The sequence below is a fragment of the Pteropus medius genome, unplaced genomic scaffold (assembly GCF_902729225.1).
Source record: "Pteropus medius unplaced genomic scaffold, Ma_sr-lr_union100, whole genome shotgun sequence".
In the NCBI taxonomy this organism is placed as follows: Eukaryota; Metazoa; Chordata; class Mammalia; order Chiroptera; family Pteropodidae; genus Pteropus; species Pteropus medius.
In genome coordinates, this window is record NW_024349800.1 from 60,750,409 (window position 1) to 60,772,301 (window position 21,893).

Sequence of the window (21,893 nt, forward strand, 5' to 3'; positions counted from 1 at the left end):
TCGTTGGATTTGGCAACGGGCCATCCCCGGAGACTTCTGCCGGAGTCCCTGGTCCCATCTCACGGTGTTGGCTTTCCGCACGTGGCCGCCCCATGACTCAAATGAGACGCAACAGATCACAGAGAGTTCCGGACCAAGCGTCTGAAGACTGGAGTGCTGGTCCCAGCTCCACCAGTCCTCAGTTTCCCCAGTGGGATGGGCGCAGATACATCAGGTCATTACTGAGCCTGGGCCAGGTCACACGCAGAAGTTCCTGGCGCATGGTGAGCCACATCAATGCATAACAGGAGGGGGCTGGACAGCGCTGGCCTCTCCCAGGGTGCTCTGTGGTGCTTCCGCCCTCGGGGGAGCCTTTGTGCATCAAGGATCAGTCTGAAGATTCCAGCTGCGGCAGCCTGGAATTTGCGAAAAGCTACAATGGCCCTCAACCCCAGGGGCCTCTTCTGCTGGGCGGGCAGTCCCAGAGCTCACCTGGGGGGCCTCGTCTGCTGGGCGGGCAGTCCCAGAGCTCACCTGGGGGGCCTCGTCTGCTGGGCGGGCAGTCCCAGAGCTCACCTGAGCCCGTGGCGCCATCTCACGCTCTGCAAAGGCAAACACCACCCGGCCTTGCTGGTTCCCTGGATGGTTTCTGAGTGAATCAATGGGACCGTTTACTCATCCCGTTGAGCAACTATCCTCTCCTCTTTCCAGGATGCGACATGTAGAAAGCCTGCCATCTGGGGACGTGTCCTGTCCCAGCGCCATTGTGTAAATGGCCACGAGCATGCAGACAAAGGTGGGCGCTGGGGTGGACGCAGGAACCGGACGGGAAGGACCCAGGCTCTGAAATGCCACTGGTGGTTCCCCCCGCCAGGGCCCATGTTCTCCAAGGGCCAGTTGTTATGATTTTATTGTTGTTATTTGGGTCGCCAAGTGTCAGCCCAGGGGAGACAAATAGACATTGGCTCCCAACCTACAAAGTCGAGTGGTTTCCAGAATTAGACACCTGCTTCCTGGTGGTAAAGAACTTAGTACCTCGAGGGCCGCACAAGACTTAGGGTCTAGGTACGTGATTCATGATTGGCCGGGTCCAGCAGGCATTCCACTGAGCACCTACTATGTGCTCGTCAGAGGTTCTCTTAACCTGTCATAAAATGATAGTGTTTTGGGTCAGAAAAGATTTTTAAAGTCATCTAGTCCAACCCTGCCTTCCCAACGCTGTGCGAGAGTCATCTCTCTAGCAGGTCTGCCAGGCGGTGGGTCAACCCCAGCTTTGTGGAACTTCTCCAGGGCCATGAAGCTCACTGCCTGATCACATGGTTGGTGCCACCTGGTAGCAGCTCACATTGATCGATTTTCTTCCCGTAAGGATTTTCTGTCACCCACGAGGTCTGACTGGCCATGCGTTGACTCTGTGGAGCCACAGGGCCCTCACCCCCCGCCAGCTCTTTACACCCAGCTCTTTACACCCAGCTTCTCCCTCTCACCCAGCTATTTACACCCAGCTTCTCCCTCTCACCCTTTATCTATCTGAGAGAGAATTCGCACACCACAAAATTGCTCTTTAATGTGCACGAGTCAGTAGTTTTAGTATAGTCACAGGACAATGTAACCATCACTAACCACCTGATTCCAGAATATTTTTGTCACCCCCTAAAAAAAAACTCCATACCCATTGACGGTCACTCTCCACCCCTCCATTCCCAGCTCCTGACAACCATTAATGTACTTTCGGTTGCTATCGATTTGCCTATTCTGGACATTTCACGTAAATAAAATTACACGTGTCCTTCCGGGCCTGGCTTCTTTCACTCAGCGTAATGTTTTCGAGGTTTATCCACGTCGCGGCATGATCAGTACTTCATTCCCTTCCCATCGCCAAGTAATATTCCACGGCACGGCTAGACCACATTTTGCTTATGCACCAGCTGATGGTCGTTTGGGTGGTTTCCACTTTTTGGCTATTATGAATAACGCTGCTATGAGCATCTGCGAACAAGTTCTGTGAACATGTGTTCTATTCTCTTGGGTGTACACCTAAGAATGGGGTTGCTGGGTCATGTGGCAACTCTATGTTTAAGTTTCTGAGGTACTGCCAAACTGTTTTCAAAGCCGCCACAATATTTTACATTCTCACGGCAATGGATGAGAATTCCAATTCCCCCACATTTTCTCTAATACTTGTTATTGTCCCTCTTTTTGATGACAGCCCTTCTAGTGGGTGTGAAGTGGTATCTCATTGTGGTTTCGATCTCCATTTCCTGAATGGCTAATGATGTTGAATGTGCTTACTAGCTATTTGTACATCTTCTTGGGAGAATTGTCTATTTAAAGCCTTGGCCAATTTTTTAAAATTTGGTTATTTGTCTTTTTATTGTTGAGTTGTAAGAGCTCTTTATATATTTTGAATGCTAGACTCTTATAAAACATACAATTTGCAAATATTTTCTCTCATTCTTTGAGTTATTTTTTCACTTTCTTGATAGTATCCTTTAAACACGCAAAAAATTTAATATTTTCTGGCTCTATTCAGCTGCAATTGATGAATAAAATTGTAAGAGAGTTAAAGTGTACGACATGATGATTTGACAACTTTCAATTTTGATGAAATTTTATCTATTTTTTTCTTTTGTCTCTGTTGCTTTTGGTGTTACATTTAAGAAACAATTGCCTAATCCAAAGTCATGAAAATTTGTATCTAAGATTTTTCTTCTAAAGGTTTTATACTTTTAGCTCTTACATTTAAAATGTTTTGATCCATTTTGAGTTATTTTTGCATGTGATGTGAGGTAGGGGTCCAACTTTATTCTTTCAAATGTAGCGATCTAGCTGTTCCAGCGCCATTTGTTGAAAAGACTATTCTTTTCCTCAGTAAACTGTCTTGGCCTCGTTGTTGAAAATCAATAGTTCACATGTGTATGGGTTTATTTTTAGATTCTTAATTGTACTCCGTTGACTTACATGTCTATCCTTATGCTAGTACCACACTGTCTTGATTATAGTAGCTTTGTAGTAAGTTTTGAATTTGGGAAGTGTGAGTTTTCCAACTTTGTTCTTCTTTATCAATGTTATTTTGACTATCCTGGGTCTCTTGACTTTCCAAATGAATTTAAGGGTCAGCTTGTCAATTTCTGAAAAAGGAAAAAAAAAGCCACCTGGAATTTTGATGGGGATTGCATTAAATCTGTAGATTAATTTGGGAAATATAGCCATCTTAACGACACTAAGTCTCCCAATCCATAAACTGAGGATGTCTTTCTATTTGGGTCTTCTTTAATTATTCAATGGTCTTCTCCCTCTCCCTCTTGCCCCTCCCAGCCTTTTCCTTCCACCTAAAATAACTGCAGTCTCTCAAGGTTACACACTGGACAAGCCCCTCAGTCCCCGGCCACTCCTCTGATAGTGCTCCTGGGGCTCCAGGTCCCTCTGATGGTATGAAGCCAAGACGCTCTGAGCAGTGCCTCCAGTCCAGCCGGCAGTCCTGGGGAGGAGGGTGGCACTTTCAGAGGCCCCACAACATCCTACGACACCACGCTGTCTTCCAGTGAGCCACTTGCTCCTCGGCTCCCGCATGCCGACCCTGTGTTGAGTCATCTGCCACCGCCAGGACACTGTGAACGTGTAAGAGGCAGTGACCCAGGCTCTGTATCTCCAGGGCTTCTGTTAATGTTTGCAGAACAGGCAGCTCCCTCGTTCTGGATCTAGACAACTATCAACTCCACCAAAGAAGACACTTGGGGATGCTCCAGGACACGGCTGATCCTACAGCACGTCCTGTGAATTAAAATCCTTCTCTCTTTGGAAACCAAGCACTGTCGGAGACTCCCATCTTCCTCTCCGGTCCCGCTGCCTGCTTCAAACTGACCCGCAGGACATTCAGCTGTGGCCAGAGTGCTTCAATGGAAGCATTGTTCGCGTTATGAGTACCCAGAGGCTCAGAGATGGAACGCGTTAAATATGATAAATAATCATAATAATACCCTCTTCTGGGCGTTAAGCATTTAAATTAAATACTTGGTCTGAGCGGCGCCTTCCAGCGCCCATAGGGGATCTGCAGCACTTTCAGATCAAAATCTGAAACATTGAGAACAAGGACTCAGGCGCAGGAGACACTCAGAGACAGTTAGGAGTGTGGTTTCTGAGACGCAGCGTCTCAGGGGACAGAATTAGTCGGAGGTTTCTCGGGAGGGTAGAAACAAGACCGGCTGGAACAGGAGACACTGGACACATTGTCAACTGGATCCAGAGCTGGCATGAATGGAAGCTCCCTCGGGAAGAAAGCTGGGAATGTTCTGACCTTCTGCCCACGCCCCTCAGTCAGGAGGTCCTCGCTGAGTTAGGCTATTTAGGGAAACCCCGCTGGCTGAGCTGCAGACACAGCACTGGTGTCTGAGACCAGGCGGGTATAGCATGTGCTCTTTAAACCAAGAGACGTGAGGCTGGGTCCTCGCCCTGCGCTGCTGGGCAGATTTTACTCACCCGCCGGAGATTCCAAAGTCAGCGCCATTGGCACTACCGGTCTGTCCTACGTTCTGGGGCATCTTTCTTAGAGAGGGTGCTGTAGAAATCTGATGTTTACAAACCCATCATGTTCTGCGTCTATCTGCTCTCAAATGTTTGTTAATGCTATTTGGGTTCGTGGGCCGAGCTCTAAAATAAAAAGAAGTTAGTGGGAAAAAAAAAAACCCCAGTGGTATCTTCGTAGCCTTTTGGAATTACCACCAGCACCAAAATAAAGATCTGAAGATAGAGCCTTGGTTGGGGGCTCGCCCCAACTGTGCTCTAAGAGCCCACCTATGTGCCCAGGCCTCCCAACCACGGCTTCAGAACCTCGTTCTTCAGTGGGGGCGGACAACCGAGCATCTCGGACCGCGACATACAGAGACCCGAGCCAGTAAATACACCAGAAGAAAACAGGCTATGCGGGGGAATGACCGTTCTCCCCGACGTGCCGAAAGGAATAGTAATTCCGCCCGTGAAACGACGAACACACACACACCAGATGGCAGACGAAAGGAATGTTTAGAAAACAACACACGGTTCTCCTGAGGTAACAGTTGGAGGGTAGTCACGACACGCTCGGGAGACTGGAAAGTGAGGTCGAAGGGCTCCCAGGACGTGAAGCGAAAGGGGGCGCGAAGGCCACAGGAGGAGAAAGACGAGGAAACCGAAGGTCAACCGCGGGGGCCGGGGAAGAAGAAAAGCAAAAAAGTGTTTCAAGAAATTTTTCCCGAACCAGGGGGCCTGAGTGTCCAGAATGACCGGGTCCCTGCGTCCCAGTGCGATGGATGAAATGACCAGTGACGGGTAAGCAGCCGTTTTCCTGACATGTGGAGGAAGAGAGCCCTCGAGGCGCTGTTCCCCGTTCTGGTGGGTGACAGGCCGAGCAGAGGGCACGGAGGAAGGCGAAGCCCGCCCTGCCCCCGCCCGGCCCCCGCCCGGCCCCGCCCGGCCTCAGCACCGGCCTCTGCACCGACCTCTGCGGCCCCCGGCACCCCTGGAGCACGCTCCCCGCCGCCCTCCCAGGAGCCAGATTTCATGGGGTGAGATGATGGACTGGGGGCCGTCCAATCAGTGGAGAGGTTTACTGAGGGGGGTGAGGCCCAGCCTGGGAGCAGAAACCCAAATGGGGGCCCAGGCCCCCCGCTGACTCTGGGGAGCTGGACAGGAGACAGTTGCAGAGCAGGGCCACCAGGGACTGTGGCAGAAAGGGACCTTTGACGGCTGCGCAGGGCGAAGCTGCGTCGGGTGGGAGAGAGGCGCTTTGAATGCATTTGGGCTGAAAGAACAGGCGGAAGCATCAGCCCCCTCGCCCCTCGGCCTTTAAAACCCCTCGCCTGATGGCTCACCTGGACGCGGAGCAGTGATCCTGTGTTTTAAGGCGGGTTGAGCAACCGGTACACATTCGCTCTGCAGCTGGTGTAGAGACCAAGATGCAGATGACTTTCTCCAAGCACAAGATTGATCCGTGATCCCTGAGTCACATGCGGGCGAGTGGGAGAGGTCCTTCAGACCGGGCGTCGCAGAGAAGCTTGGGTTATGTAACAGCAGCGTGATGAGCTGTCCTTGATGTGATTACCACTCTCGGTAATTATTTTTATTTAACCTACTCAGATGAGTCCAATTAAAGAGGAATTGTTTTGCAATCAGGTTGTTCAGATGGTGACAAAGAACCTTCTCTGTGGAGGCAAGAACAGTCCCTTGGGTTTGTGCTGGGTGGTTTGGAAAGCTGCCCCCACCTGTATGGTCTTTCAAAAGGGTTTTGATCCACACAACCAACTGTACGAGGAAGACCTGGCATGATTTCCCCCGTTTTACGAGCAAGGAGTTGTTTTGTGGCTCAGTGAAGCCAAGTGACTTGCCCAAAGTTACACAGCAGCAGAAGGACCGAGCCGACGCTGAGCTGGTCTCCGGGCTTCCATTTGCTCCGCCGCCCCGTGCTAGGTCACAGAGACTCTCCTATCAGGTGGCACTGTCCTGGGCTGGAGGGACAGCAGAGACTTTGGATAAAATACTATAATGTGGATCCCTATAACAGGACCCACTGGGAGGTAGTGGGGCCCCTAAGCCACGCAGAACCTGTGAGCCGGAGCCCTCCCCTGACTGCAGCCGGGCTGTGCGGTGAGCGCCCTGCACACCGATTGCATCCCAAGGAGACACAGGATTCTCATCAATGACATTTCAAAATTAAAATGTGGTTTTCCTCTTGATTGTAACGTCACAGCAAGTTTATCGTGGAAAATCCTGAAAATACATAGAACCATGAGAACCCATGTGAAAACCAACCATATCTCTATGGAGATATGGTATTTTCTTTCTGAGGTTTTTCATGTATAAATTGGTATTTCTTTTTGAAAGAGTTAGAATCATGCTGTATATGGTTTTGAATCCTAGTTGTCTTTTTCCACTTTAACTCTTTCACGATTCTCTTCCCATGACGTTAGTCTTTGGAAAGATGATATTTTAAAGGATACAGTGTTTCGTCACATGCAAACAACACTTTGCTTGATTTATGTCTCTGAAAAACCATAGAAGTGAATTAAAATAAGAAAAAATAAGGGATGGACTATATGCCTGTGTAAGTTTCCAAGCATAAAAGTGTCTTCTTGAAAAACAAAGTTAGAGCAATTCAAACAAAAAATTACATACACACACAATGCCTAAAAAGCATTAGACAAAAATATAGTATCCTCTTCTAAAAAATTCTAAAGAATAGATCGTGGAAACTTTAGAAATAAAGACCAAGATCCAACAGACTATTTTTCTAAATAGTGAACTTCTAGAACCACGCTCATTTAAATCAAGAACTAAACAAGAATGATACTATCCATTATTAACATTGAACATGGTCTTGGCGGTTCCAGCAAATACAATAAGATCAAAAAAGTATAATTCTGATTTGAACCTTAGAAAAACAAGAGATAAATTTGTCTATTTTGTTGATGATATAACTATAAACTTAGAAACCCAAGAAATTAGTAAAAGTTACTAGAATTAATGAGTATTTGGTGATATAGCTAAATTTAAAATAAATGTACAAATATTGACAGGTTCTCCCTTCTAGCCTTAAGTAACTAGAAATGGGAAAAAATTATTCACAGTAGCAACCCAAACTATTGAATATTTAGGAATACAATAACAAGAAAGAAAAAGGTCTTACATAAAAACAATAAAATCTTATCAAATGACAAAAACCAAGACATGAATAAAGGGAACATTGTACCCTATTTTTGGATGGGAAGACGTAATATTTATTTAAAGTTACCGCTCCTCAAATTAATATATATACTTAATGCAATTCCAAATAGAATGCTAACGGAGTTTTTTTAAGACGAATAATTAGGTAAAATAATTACAAAACTTATTTAGAAAAATAAATTCCTGGGAATACCAACTTCTGTAAAAAGAGTAGTTAGTGGAATTTGCATTACCAGATCAGGACATACCAAAAAGCCGCTCTATTCAAATAAAAACGATATTGGGATCAGAAGAGGAAACTAAATCTAGAACCAAACAGAAAGCAGAAATAGATCTTCGTATGTTTAAGAATCAAATGTGTGAAAACATTATCTTTTACTAATGGGAAAAGGTAGATTAAATGACCTTCAATCTTATGACTTATACAGTGATCAATTCCAGATAAAGACTTAAATATAAAAGCAAGACAAAACACACACACACACACACACACACACACACACACACACACACACACTACAAGTCTAAGGCCGTGCCACCCTGAACAAGCCCAATCCCGTCTGATCTCGGAAGCTAAGCAGGGTCAGGCCTGATTAGTACTTGGATGGGAAACCACCTAGGAAGACCAGGTGCTGTAGGCATAAAAAATAAAAATAAGGGATTGTAAACTGATAAGGTCCTTGCAATCTGTGAGGTCAACCAAGAGTTGCCTCACCTAAAAAAAATTTTTTTAAAAAAAGCACAAAAATCTTTTATCTTTTTTCTTTTTTAAAAAAGGCTACATAAAAATTAAGCAGTAAAAAAAACAAACAAACCAAAAAAAAAAACCCTTTAACCCAAGAACGAAAGTTCAGAAGCTATTTTAAAAAGTAAAGCAGATACATTTGTCAATATTAAACTATTTAAAATCGTTTATGGCAAAAGTTACCTTAAACAAGGTGTCAGTTATATATATTTGCAATTCAGAGACAAGACAGTGACTTAGTATCTATTATATACAAAGTATTCTGACAAATTGATAAAAGACAATCGCCCAATAAAAAAATAGACCAAGGATATAGAAAAGCAATTCACAGAAGAGCAAATCCAAGTGACTAATGCAATTTTTTAAAAGATTCTCAAATGCTCCAGTAGTATAGGAAACATAACTTATAATAACAGTGAGATAATTCTTCATAACTATAAAACTAGCAAAATTTTAAAATAGCAATAACACCTTTCGCTCTTGAGGTTATGGAGAAATGAGTACTCAATTACTGGTTATAATTAATTGAAAGTCAATATGGCAACATCTATTAAAATAATACACGTATATCCTCAGCCCAGCAAGAATCTCATGCTTGGGAATCTAATGCATAGAAATAAAAGCATCAGTACATAAGGCTTTATATTCAAGGATCACAGCCCTGGAAACCTGTGGAAACAAAGTGAGTATCCATCAGCAGGAGAGGGGTGAGTAAGCGTAGTAATCCTCGCCTTAGAATATCATATAAGCATTAACAAGAATAAATGAGAGCTGTGACTTTTTTGAGAAAACTGGATGCAAAAATCTGTATAAAGTATGACCTCGTTTTTGTAAACGGTATTATTAAAACCCTGCATATGCTCGTATATTATGATCTGCGCAAGGAGACTCTGTATGAGGTTGTTAGCACAGCCGCCCTGGGGAGATGTAGAAAGGGGCACAAAGGGCTGGTAGAAAAAGGAAGGGGAAAAAGTTACCACCTCCAAAAGAAAAATAAACCGAAAGAGAAGTTGGGGGCTGTCACATTCTGGGCCTTGGCCCTTGGTCTAGACCCAAGTGAAGTCCAGTGCGATTTGCCACATCTGGCGATAAAGCACACATGGATGCCTTTCTCTGATATTTAGCGAGTGGGAACTGTGAGGCACCGACTTATCAGCTCACGCTTAATAAGACTCAGAACAAGTCAGTAAAATTATTCTTCCTGTAGCTTCTTCGGCCATAGGACAGTCCCTCTCTCATATGGATGATGAAATGCGGCGTTCCATTGCCTACCCCACCATGAGCCCTTCCTCAGACGGGCTCCCCCAACCCTCCACCCCCCACCCACAATGCCTGCTGCCCAAAGGGCCACGTGACTCCGGTAGCTCACCCATTGGCTGCTGAGCCAGGCCACCTGGGATCAGGGTATGGGTGAGTCGAAAAGACACCAGGGCCAGTCCCTTGGTGATTGCGAGCTCTGGCACCGACAGGACATGTTGAGTTGGAGCTGGGGCGGCCATCTGGGGCTGACAGAGTAGGATTGCCGAGGGGGATGGGGGGATGGGCAGACGTGCAGCAAGAATTGCCACGTATCCCCAGAGAGAAACCGGCATCAGTTCCCATGAAACGGGCTTTGTTTCCATGAGCTTGCCCTGTGCACCGGTTATCTGCTGCTGCGTAAGAAATATCCCCATGGTGGAGTGGCTTAAAATGACCATCTCATTCAGCTCTGTGCTTCGGTGGTGTGAGCTGGGGCTCAGTGAGGTTGTCCCACGGGGCTGAGCTGAGCTTGGCTATTCTGAGCTTGAGGTCACTCACACATCTGTCATCCTCCAGCAGGCTACCTCGGACTTGGTGGCAGAGGGCTCCCAGCCCAAGAGCAGAGGCTGCAAAGCCTCTTGAGGTCTAGGCAGAGAACTCACAGAGTAGCTTCTGTCACGGCGAGCCCAGAGTCCAGGGGCGAGGAAAAGGCACCACCTCGTCACGGAAGGCGCTTCCAAGAGCTGTGGCCATCTTCACACCCCCCGAATTATGGAACGACCTTCATTCCATCACGTGACTACCTCTCCGACCCTGAAGCCAGAGAGGTTTGATTACACTTGGGGACAGAGACACAGCACTTAGGAGAGAGCAAGTCTTTTCTCTCTCTTTACCTTGAATACTGAAAAATAACAACAGTTTGCATTTGCTGGTCGTAGAAAGGAAGCAGTGACTGGGCAGGGCACAGAAGAAAGGCAGGTGTGTTCCCCACTAAGACGAGGGGCCGGGAGCGCCCGTGACAGCATCGCAACAGCAAGGGCCGAGGGGCAGACAAGTGAAAGGTTCTGACCCCAGAGCAGCCGGGGAGGGCGGTGTGCAGGGGGTGCTGTGTACCCCAAGATCTCTTGGCCCTCTTCCTATCTGGGCTACTGAGTGAGAACCTGGCTCCAGCCCCTATGGGTCCTGGAGGAGCGAGAGCCCTGAGCCTCTGTTCCCTTCCCATTTCGCTTTCTGGCTCCGGGGCTCTGTGCCCCGGGCTTCATCTTGCTTTCTCATCTGTTACCGGGTGAAGGTCACACGGCCTCAGGAGTGTGGCAGAGGGGAGTAGACAGGTACCGAGCACAGGGCCTGGTGCTTAGCAAGTGCTTATTGAAGACCAAGTCAATGCTCATTCGTTGACCAAACAAGGTAAGGAATTGGCTTCCCTGACACTGTCACGCTGCATATTGTGTGTAACCTGCACAGGAGTTGGTAGACCTGGGGTCACTTTAGGCTATGAAAGGTATCACGATGCCACAGGGTGAGCCCACGGGTCATTGGCCATCCTGAAAAAAAACAGCAGCTGATAAATTTTTTCAAATGAGCGTAGCTATTTGAGGCTAAATTGAGTAAGGTTAGAGGCCCCAGAACTGCTAAATCATGATTGTTCTTATTCAAGAATTATTCAAATATTAACTTTAATCAAGAGGCAGCTTAAATTCTACCTGAAGGAGTTTGTATAACAGTTGTTATTAGCTCCAAATCCACCTTGCCTATAACTAGAGAAATTTATTTCTACTCTCTTGAGAAGAGAACCTCCATTTTTCTGTTCATTAGAAAAAAAAAAAAAGAGTGATTGTTTTAAAAAGAAAACTTCCAAGAGAATATTCCACAGGTACAAAGTTTATGGCCTCTAAATAGTGACTAGGGTTTTTTCCCTCTGCCGTAGGAGCACCTGTGTTCACGTTCGATCATCTCCCCTCTCATCGCCCCGCCCCCTTCTCCCACCTCTTCTTCCCCGTTCCCCATTACGGAGCTGCAAGGTCGGACGGGGGTCGGCAGCTATCCTGAGAAAAGAAAGCCGAACACTCCTTAGCCCTTGCTAACAGGAAGACGCCGGCAAACGCGCGATGGTTTCCGATGGGGTCGGTGTGCGGGGCGCACACCCGCACACGGCTGTGTGGACTTGTTCCCATGAAATGAGGCTTTCGTGGTGGGAAGGGAATGCTAATTTATTTGACTGGACACCTGTCAACATTGTTCTAGGGGGAAACACCAGAACCGCACCAGCAAACAGTCAGAACAAAGCACCAGCCAACAAGGTCTGCATCTACCTCCGCGTTTCTTCACCGGGACTCCCCGTTGCCCTGGTGCCTGGGTACACGAGTCCATTCATTCATCCCTCCATCCCTCCATTCATCAGTTCGTGCATGCATTCATTCGTCAGTTCATTCATTTATTCATCAGTTCATTCATTTATTCATCGGTTCATTCATTCATCAGTTTGTTCATTCATTCATGCATCAGTCCATTCGCTACATATCCAGTATCTTCCACGTGTTGGGGATATGCAGACAAAGAACCCAGGCGACCACCTCAAGGAGCTGACATTTGGGGTGGGGATGGGGAGAGAAAAGCCAACCAAGTCCTCTGGCTCCTGGAGGGACGCTCAGGGAGCCCCGACAGCTCCGTGGACAGACGGGCCGCCGGCTCCGCTGGGGACGGGGAGGCTTGCGGGGTGAGCCGACACTGCGTCTGGGTCTGGAGGAGGGGTGAACTCACCGGGAAAAGAACCAGCAGGTGCACGTGCTCGGAAGAGGGCAGAGGACAGCCAGCTCAGGACCCTCCACAGGGGGGCGGGCCCGCAGCGCTCCAGCCCCCACAAACACCGTAACTGTCCAGTGGGTTATGCATCTCGCCCACGGACTGTGACCTTGGGGCACAGATGGCATTTTCTTCCTCTGTGGCAGCCCCGGCACCTCACAGTGGGCTTGATGCAGGTGGGGCCTCTCAGCGAATGGACAGCAACTGAAACAGAGGCCATCGCGCCACTGACCCGGCACCTTTTCTTTTTTTTCTTTTTTTTTTTTTTTTTGCTCGGAGGGAACTTCACGTCCTTTCTCCTTTGATGGAGCCTGGAACTTGGGATTCTGATCTCTGAGTGCTTGCTGGGTCCCTCGAAACCCCGAGATTCATTCTCTCTGGACCAAGTTACAGAAACAACAGTGAAAACTGCAGCCTTTTAAACCTGATTCTGAAACACCAAAGCCTCTCCTTTTCGTTCTATAAATTAATGTCAAAGGAAGACGAATGGGGAGAACATCGCACCCTCTGAAAAAAATAAATTCTCTGATCAAAGAAGAATGTTTGGTAAACTTGCTCGGAGTTAAACTAATTGGTTTGGGAGCAGATAGAATCTTCCCAAAGAGGCTCCGCTGCTAAATTAGTATTGGTCAGGATGTTTGAAGTTCAGAGAAGAGCAGGTTCTCGGAGGAGAAGCCCATCTGAATAATTGGCATCACGTGGCGTTCCCAAACGACTCTCCCAACATCCACCCCTCCTGGAGAGATGAAAGAGACACTTCCCCTATAACTGATCTGGCTCCACTGCCAATGGAGACGCTCTTCAAACATTCAAAAAACAAAGGAGAACTTTTTAAGAACACTTCCCTTGAAAACGGAGCGCGAAAGGAGAAATGGGTTTGGTGGGGGAGGCCTTCTGCAGGGCCTGGGCCAGAGAGGGGTTTCTTACCCTCGGCACCGTTGACTTTTGGGGCCCGTGGGTGCTGCTGCGTGCGTGGTGAGGCGCGTGCAGCATCCCTGGCCTTCCCCCCACAGGATGCCGGGAGCACACAGCCTTCCGCCTTGCAACGACCAAAATATTTCCAGACATTCTCCGAATATCTCCTGGGAGGCCAAAATCACCCCGTTGAGAACCACCAGTCTAGACCAATAAAACCTATGCTTTGGCTCTAAACAAAATTTGGTACCCGAATTTGATTCAGAAACTTCTTCTGTGAGAAAATGTTTCCTCCTCTAGCAAGCTGCTGTCCCCTCCCTAGCCTGCAGTATCAACACAGAAACTTAAATTACAATTCTTGATGACTAATTTGCTGCATTGCAGCCTAATTCAGAGTTGTGTCTCCTCGTTCCTGTGACCCTGGGCAAGGTGTTTCTTTTCTCAGCCTCGGTTCCCCACCTGTGAAGTATGGAGAACACTTGTCCCGTTTGCGTGGGGGAGATTTGATGAGCTGAGGTAGGTTAGCAGGGCTTACTAAATGGTCGCTAATATTTCTGTGTCTAGACCTCTCTCTTCAGCCAGGGTAGGATGAGGCCGTTCCCAAGCCATGAGACTCTTTCCTACCTGCTACTAAGCCCTTTGACTGTTGGCCGAAGTCATTCTCAAACATTTAGAAAGAGCCAGGGAGCCATTCTCTCTGTGACAGGCGCACGGGGCTCAGGGGAAGAGCATGGGCCTTGGGGGTCAGTCAGGCCAAAAGCAGCCTCTGGCCCCACCATTGCCCAGCCGGGCCCAGGGCTGGGCCACTTCCCTCTCCTCCCCTGAGACAACGGGGTTAATAATCCCTACTTCACAAGGTCTTGGAGAGGATGAAGCGGGGCGACATATAAATTCGCAACACAGCAGGTTCGAGGGTGACAAGCCCAAGCCCGAGGCAGGGGTCAGAGCAGGCGACAACTCCAGTCAGAGGGCGTTGGCCACGCAGCGCTTCACTGCAATGCAGGGGACAGTTTCCGCTCAGACGTGGCTTCTGCATCGTGTTAAGCTGGGCACAAGCTCCATGTCCGTCTGTAGCCGAGCGTCCGATCTCTAGAACCATGAAATGACAGCGCGGAGGGGGCAGTTAACGCTCGTCTCCTTCAGAGGTTCAGACGGTTGGTTTCCTTTAGGCAAAGATACGTTCTTCCAAACCAGGGCATCTGTTCCCCGAGACCATGAAGCTAGCAAAGGCGGTGCTGAAGGGCTAGGGGCCAGTGGGGCGCAGACCTCGGTGGGCTCTGTCCCGGGCTCCACAGGGGACTCTTGGGCTCAGAGACACACAGTCTTAGACTTGGCATTCAGCTTGCTTCTTCGTTCGCTTACTCTGCAGACCTTGGTGCTGGGCCTCTGTGTTCGTCCTGCCGTGTGTCCATCAGGCCGCCTGCTCTCGCAAAGGAGGACGGCCACTCGGCGTCAGACTCGTGTGTCCTCAGGAGGCGCGCGTCACTGGGGCCATAGAGTCACTGTCAATGGAAATCATTCTTCTCTGGGTGTTTTTGTCCCCAAGTTGACATGCAAACATTAGGTAATCAGCATGTCTTTATTTTTCGATGGATCGCTTTGTTGTTCTTTCTTAACCTTTGTTTTCATTAATTGCGTAAAATATGCGCACAGTTCCAAAATCAGCAACGCGTTAAAGAACCAAAACTCCCCCACGTGGGTTTGCAGATCTGATGGGCTTTATGGAGCGCCTCGGGAGTCGGGCAGCACCCCCCTAGCGAGTAGAGGAGCCCCGAGAAGCTATCCCGTGTGGAGGGTGTTTCCAGGCAGAACCAGGGCGGGACCAGAGAGTCATTAGCTGGAAGAAAGGATTGTTTCAGGCCCGATCACCTTCCCTTAGGGGAAGGCGGGGTCTTGTCAGGCAGATTGCCCCAACTTCACTTCTACGCCTGGGGGGAGCCAGGATGGAGAGGGCCCAGGTGACGATGGCCTGGTTGGTCCTGACCAGCTAAGATTACATCCTGGAGAAGCTTGAATCAGGTCAGGTACGAAGTCTAGTTTTGGTGTCACGGGCTGTAGCACAAGCGACTCCATTTGGGGCCTGCGGTTTTCTCTTCAACGACAGTAATTCAGAGAGGTCTTTCCACACCGGTGTCCCACTCAGACTCACCAGGGCGGGACCAGAGAGTCATTAGCTGGAAGAAAGGATTGTTCTTTCTAACCCTCCTCCTCCAGGCAGCCCTTTTAAAACGGACGTTTGGTTTACTCTCGCATTGTTTCTCTGTGAAAAATAAGCAAATATATCTTTCGAGTCTAATTCTATATTGAATGTGTATATACCATATATGTATATATACATAGTATATAATCTATACATAAATAACATATATAATTTTATATTAGCATACCGCATGTACACCGTGCTTGTTTGTCTCAATGTACCGTGGAGATCCCTTCCATAGAAGAACACGGAGATTTTTGTCACTCTAAAATCAGCACCTAGAACCATTTCATTCCGACAGAGGACACTGAGGTCCCGAGAATCTTGTCTGAGCGTGGGGGCTCTGAACGGCCTCGGGTCCAGCCCAGGCATCTTGGTCCTCGTCACAGACAAGACCCGCTGAGACCAGGGGTCTTTCCAAGGCTGCAGACTGGGGTGGACTCTGTGCTACCCTCTGCCCTGCCTTCCAGTGTGGCACTAAGCCACACGACAGTGGAACCTAGAGCCTCCTGTGGAAGAGGTGAGAGGAAGTTGACAAAAGCTGAGGAAGCTGCCCGGAACTGGGTGACAGGGACAAAGCCCTGCCAACGCTCCAGCGACGCTTCCCTGGCCACTTCTCCAAAGGCAGGCCCAGAAGTGCCCTCCAGCCCCTTCCTCTACTGATAGGTAATTCCCCGGGGCGCTCGCTCCTGGCACTTGCAGCTCCCAAGGGCTCCCCCAGCCATAATTTCTGTTCTTCTGATCCATGTGGCCTCTGACGATCCTGTGGGACTGGCAGGGGAGGGACTGTGACCCTGGTTTTGCAGGTGGGAAAACCAAAGGCTGGGGAGGCACCCAAATCAGCACCAGGGCGACATGCAGAGAGGGAGCCATGGTTCCCGCTCTGGGGAGAGCGGGCTCCCCTGCCTTGATACCAGCTGGCCCCAGGGAAGCCCCAGGCCTCTCTGAGTCTCTGCTTTTCTTATCGGTAAAATTAGACGATCCCCAAAGTCTCTTCCAATGCTCTATTAACTCCTCAAATTCCAGGAATCAAGGAGCGTAGATTTCCTTCTGCTCGCGCACCTGTGCCAGCCCCTCCTTGACGTCTGTCCCCACAAAGAACTGTGGGCCAGCTCTGAGTGCCCATATTTGGTGGGATGACAGCCCCACTGGCTGGGTCTCCAGGTGTTTGTCCCTCCCTGGCTCTTAGTCACCTGTGCAGGAATGCGGGCACTCTGGGAGATGACGGAGTGTCTAGGCTCTTCTGCTTACCAGGTGTTCTGGAAGCTTCTGCTTCCTGCTCAAAGCCTCGCCAGACGGCTGCTCTGTGCACCGGAGACCGAGGGAGGGGTTCCGTCTCCATGTTCCATTATGTCACCGATTTTATCTTCCTCTCTTTTTTTCATAAGAAGGAAATTTAGTGAGAAATTACTTCTTGAGGGTAAAGTTAAGATCCTCACACTTCGCCTCACGGATTCCTTGTGGGAATCATTGAAATAAAATCGCGAAAAGCACATTTAGCGAGGAGCTGGCCCAGAGCCTGGCATCGCTGGTCCTTACAGGGCTGGGGACCTCTGCACGGGTGCTTAGCCAAACACTGGCCCCTGGAGTGCTGACGACACTCTGTGGGGGGGGGTCCCCGTTTTCCAGATAAAGAAATGGCCAGAGAAATTAAAATACTCCTGAAGTCACAGAGAGTGAGTGGCAAAGCCAAGATCTGAAAAAAGTGACTGGGAATTTTTGGCTCATTACAATTTATAGCCCAGAGGGGGCGGCTTGGGTAGGCTGGACCCCAATACCTGCTTCAGGGGCCTGCTCTCCCAGGACCCCACTTTACATGCCCCCTTCTCCTCCGTCAGACAGCTCCCCACCCCACCTCCAACGAGACCCCTCCCTAGACACACAGGACCCCGGAATGAGCCAGGCAGGTAGACCGTCTGCTTTCCTGTGGGCGCCATTCATTTCATGTTATAATTTCCAAGTCTAACTATATTTTTCTCAATTTTCCAGACAAGTCATGAGATCACATGACTATTCTGCCTACTTTGCATTTTCCCATTTCTCTGTGCATCTGATACACACAAGAATAATAAAAATCACCTTTTTTTTAGTATCAGGTGCTTTCCATGCATTGACTAAGCGGCCCAGGGGTCATAGCAGAGCTGCCAGGCTCCCCGCCTGGCACTTAATTCCATGTGTGGAAAGGCTCCAAGGGGAGATGAAAGTGATCAGCAGTACGGAGCTTTTCCACACACAGGCCTCTCCTCTGAAAGCTCTATCTATCTAGTTATCATCTATTCGCTTTTTAAAAGAAGGTAATTGACTCGCCTAACACAGCTCAGAGGCAGGTAGAGGCGGTCGTTCCTTTTGTCTTACGAATAAAGAAGCCTAGAGATGTGAGCTGGGTGCTTTTGGGGGGCCGGGAGAGGGGAAGATGGGTGTTTGAACACAAACTAGAGCACAGGACGGCAACAGCTCATTTTCCTTCAAACGACCCGATCCCGGCCTATGCCTCAGTTTCCCCTTGGGTTTGTATCTCAAATATGCTTAAAGACCACCTGTCAAGCGGAATTAGAATGTCGCCAAGCCTTCCCCAGGGCTCAAGCGTCGAGACCGGTGGCCAAGGCCAGGAGCGGATGCTAGAGTTCGCCCTGGAGTCCTCTCCTTGTATGTCAGACTGGGGTGATGACATCTACCTCAGGGGGTTGTTGTGGGGTTCTGGGAGACAACTCGCGGGGAGTCCCGGACCCAGGGCCCAGCACACGTATGATTTGCTGGCCTGTGTCTGCAATCTCTAATTATCATTCTGCATTGATTATTGGTAGGGAGAAAACATGTTATAATTTTTAAAAATTATATAAATTATCTTCTAGACTTTAAAAAAAACTTTCTATGATTATATCTGCCTTTGTTTCTGCTTGTATAGAAATTAAATTTTTGCCTTTTCCTGCAAAATTATCTTTTATAGCCTACTGGATTATAATAATAATACTTTGTACTTCTGTAGGGCCTTTCATCCGGGGCTCTCAAAGCACTTCATAAACTTTAATTAATTCTTGCAACAAGCCCTGTGAGGTAGGTATTATTATCCCCATTTTACAGATAAGGAGAGTGAGGCATCGAGAAGTTAAGTAATTTGCCGAAGGCCCCAAAGCAGTTAGTAGTAGCTACGTCTGAACAGGACCCTACAGAATGCCTGTCTCGGGCCGCACTCGGCCCACTGGGGTCCCCTGCTGGTCCCCCAAGCCCCGGGGCGTGATTGATGGGCAGGCCTCAATCGATCGCAGTGTCCATGTTAAACGCGCACTTCTCAGATCCAAATGCTTCTGCTAAAAACTGTCTCGGCTAGTTTTTACTCCCATTTCCCTCGTATTTGGACCCAACCAAGCACCTTCTGCGTGCCAGGCGCTGTGCTAGGGGCTTTTTGGCCTGTGTCCGCCCCTCTAATTAGAATCCTTGCGGCAACCCTGTAAGTATCCCCATTTCACAGACGAGGACAACAGCGGAGGCTCAGAACGTGAAGTGGCACACCCAAGGTCACACAGTGGATCCAGGATTCCAACCAAGTTCTGGTTCAAAGAGGGGTGATCCGTTCACTCAGCCAGCTGACACCTGGTATCCACGTCTGTCGCAGGAAAGATTATTGATCCTACAGTGGCATTTTCTAGGGGCAAGGAGCAAAGAGTTTTTATTGTTCTCATGAGCCAGGTCATGCATTCTGTTCTTGGATGCACGAATTACTCAGGAACTCTCTAAGAAAGCCTGGCCGTATGCGAGATGTCAGGAGGGGGCCGGGTTCCTCCAGAGGCCGAGGCTCGCTCCGTCGCACCGGCCTCCCATGCCAGCAGCAAAACTCCTTCCCGACAGCGGAATGGCTCGGGGTGCTTCACTTTCTTCCCCGCAACGTGACGGCTGAAATCAGACAAGCCTGGATTCGAATTCCGGTTCTCTACTCACTTCCGGTTCATCCTGGGCAAGTCCCAACCTCTTTGAGCCTCAGTTTCCTCATCACGAGAAGGAGTCGTCACGAGGGTTAGGTGAGCTGATGAACGAAAGCCCATGGCACAGGGCCTGGCATCGAGCAAGTGCTTAGTAAGTGACAGTACTCTGCCTTCCTCCGCTTGCTTCGCGGTTGCCATGGCTACCACCAGGGAGCCGAATGACTCACACGGATTCCTTTCTTTGTGGCTTCTGCCACCGTCCGGCCCAGACTCCTGAGGTCCACGCGACCTCACCCAGGTCTTCGCAACACCCGAGAGCCATCACGACGGCTGCCGCCCACCGTCCTGTGTGACAGCCCTGCCTCTCCCACACGGTGGATGTCACTCTTGTCTCCTTCAGACCCGGAGACGCGGACCCCTTCCTGCTAACGGCCGAGCGTGCCCCAGGCTTCAGTCTCCGAGTCCCGCCGTCCCGGGATCCCATCGGCCCTGACCGTGTGAGGACTGCCAGCTCAGGCTCGGGAACCAGAAGTCCCCTCCCCAGTGCCACCAGATGAGGGGCAGGCACCTGGGTATGGTCTTGTGGCCCAAAAGATCAGACTTCTCTCAGATATGGCAAATCCAAGAGAAACGAACATGCGTTTCTGCTGGATTACCTCTTTAAACGATAAGAATTGGTAGACAACAACGTTTACGTGTTAACAAGTTCTAAAGCTTCGCCCCTTACCTTTCTCTCTCTCCTTTGCCTGCGGAGTCCCCTTTGTTCCTTCCTGCTCCTCAGGTCACACCTCCTTTCAGGCTCAACTGTCGTATCCTCCTTTATTGTGAGAAACCCTCCCAGCACATACTCAAGGCCTTGTCAGCTTGGGATTAAAAATTCCTGCGGGATTCCACTTTTTCTGCTCCAGCCACGAGCAGGCCGGGTGGCCTGCCTATCTTCCACCCTGCAGAGCAAAGCCAGCCTCGACCCAGAGCCTCAGGCTGGGTCCCCAGAGACGCTGGCGAAGCGGTGGTGGCATTGCACCTGTAAGGTTCCTCTGGGAGGCAGAGGGGCTCGTGGCCTGGGGAGGAGGGGTAGGCACGTCCTCCTCGCCAAAGGGCGTCCTGCTGTCCTGGGCCAGCATTGCCAGAGGTGCCCTAAGAATGTCCCCTAACATGGAAACAAAATTAGCCAGGGGCATCTGAGCTACCTCAGACCAGCTGGGTGGCCAGACCTCTTAGAGGAGGCGTCTTGAGCCACTGCTTACAAGACTGTGCTTTCCTCCCCTCACTAGGTGGTGAGCACGACAAGGTCGGGAACTTGGAAGGCACGTCCTTGTGCACCAGCCTTGCCCAAGGGTGGCCTGGTCAGCCACAGAAGCATTGGATCTCCAGATGACCTGCCTCTCAGAGGAAAAAGCCACATATGGCTACCATGCCGACCCCAGCTTTGTCAGTGCGTTGTCCAGGCAGCTTCTGACAGGAGAGATGAGCTGGCCACCTGCCTGGCACCCCAATACGCCCGCAGCTCCCTGGTGGGTCTGCTCTCCCCTTGGCCTCCTGGCCTGGCTTGGTCTGAGCTAGTCCCTCGAGCCCTGACCAGCAGGGAGTTTCTGGGCCTGCAAAGTCAAGGACTTGGCCTTGGCCAGCCCCACCCAAGCCCAGCCCCTGAGGGCCGTGTCCTTCCCTGTTCTGGGCAGTCTGCCCTGACACTGCCCTTCTAATTTAAACAGGAGCAGAATTAAATAAATGCTTGTTAAGTCTGTGTGTCTAGCTGATCTCAAGGACTCTCACACTCATGTCCTGTAATCCTTCCACTCAGGGGAAGCAGAATTCTTCACTGCAATGGATCCTTCTAGAAGTTTCTGGACTATCACAAAGAGGACAAATGTAAAAGAATGAGGATGGGGTGTGTGTGCGTGTGTGTGTGTGTGTGTGTGTGTGTGTGTGTCCTGTAATTTATTTAATGGTTGCTTCTGGCGGGCCACGTACTCTGGCCCTCCTGAAGTCTGTGCTCACCCCCCACAGACTGCCCCTTTTGGGGGTCTCAGCTGGTTGCCCGCCTCTGGCTGGTAGGACCGAGCAGGGCCGTGATTGGCAGGAGGAGGCGTGTAGCCACGAGTCCAGACTCCCCTCCCCCTTTCGTCTTCATCGACGCTGCCAGGCTGCTCTATGGTCCCGTTTCTTTTGGGGAGGTAAAGCCGTGGGAGTAGCTAGTGAGGCTGGTCAGGTCAGTGGTGGCATCTCAGCACGTAACAAGGCTACTTACCGTTGTGGCCACTGAGGCACTTTTGTCCACAACACAGCCCAGGTGCCCGCAGCCAAAGCTGCAGCCCTCCATCTTCCCCTCCGTCCGGGGGTCGTGATTATTTGTGTGCAGAGCTTACATCCTGACCAGGTGGCCGCACTGTTGAAG

The 21,893-nt window shown here is 49.6% G+C and overlaps 1 long non-coding RNA gene and 1 pseudogene across 1 annotated transcript; one reads left to right on the forward strand and one right to left on the reverse strand.

Moving 5' to 3' along the window:
- Positions 1–357: 357 nt before the first annotated feature.
- Positions 358–21,892, reverse strand: LOC120621965 (uncharacterized). The gene is made up of 4 exons (XR_005658367.1): positions 21,747–21,892; positions 5,829–6,723; positions 556–1,123; positions 358–471 (listed from the first exon to the last, which is right to left on the reverse strand). It is a non-coding gene; the product is annotated as an uncharacterized LOC120621965 (long non-coding RNA).
- Positions 8,200–8,318, forward strand: LOC120622399 (uncharacterized; annotated as a pseudogene).
- Position 21,893: the final 1 nt, after the last annotated feature.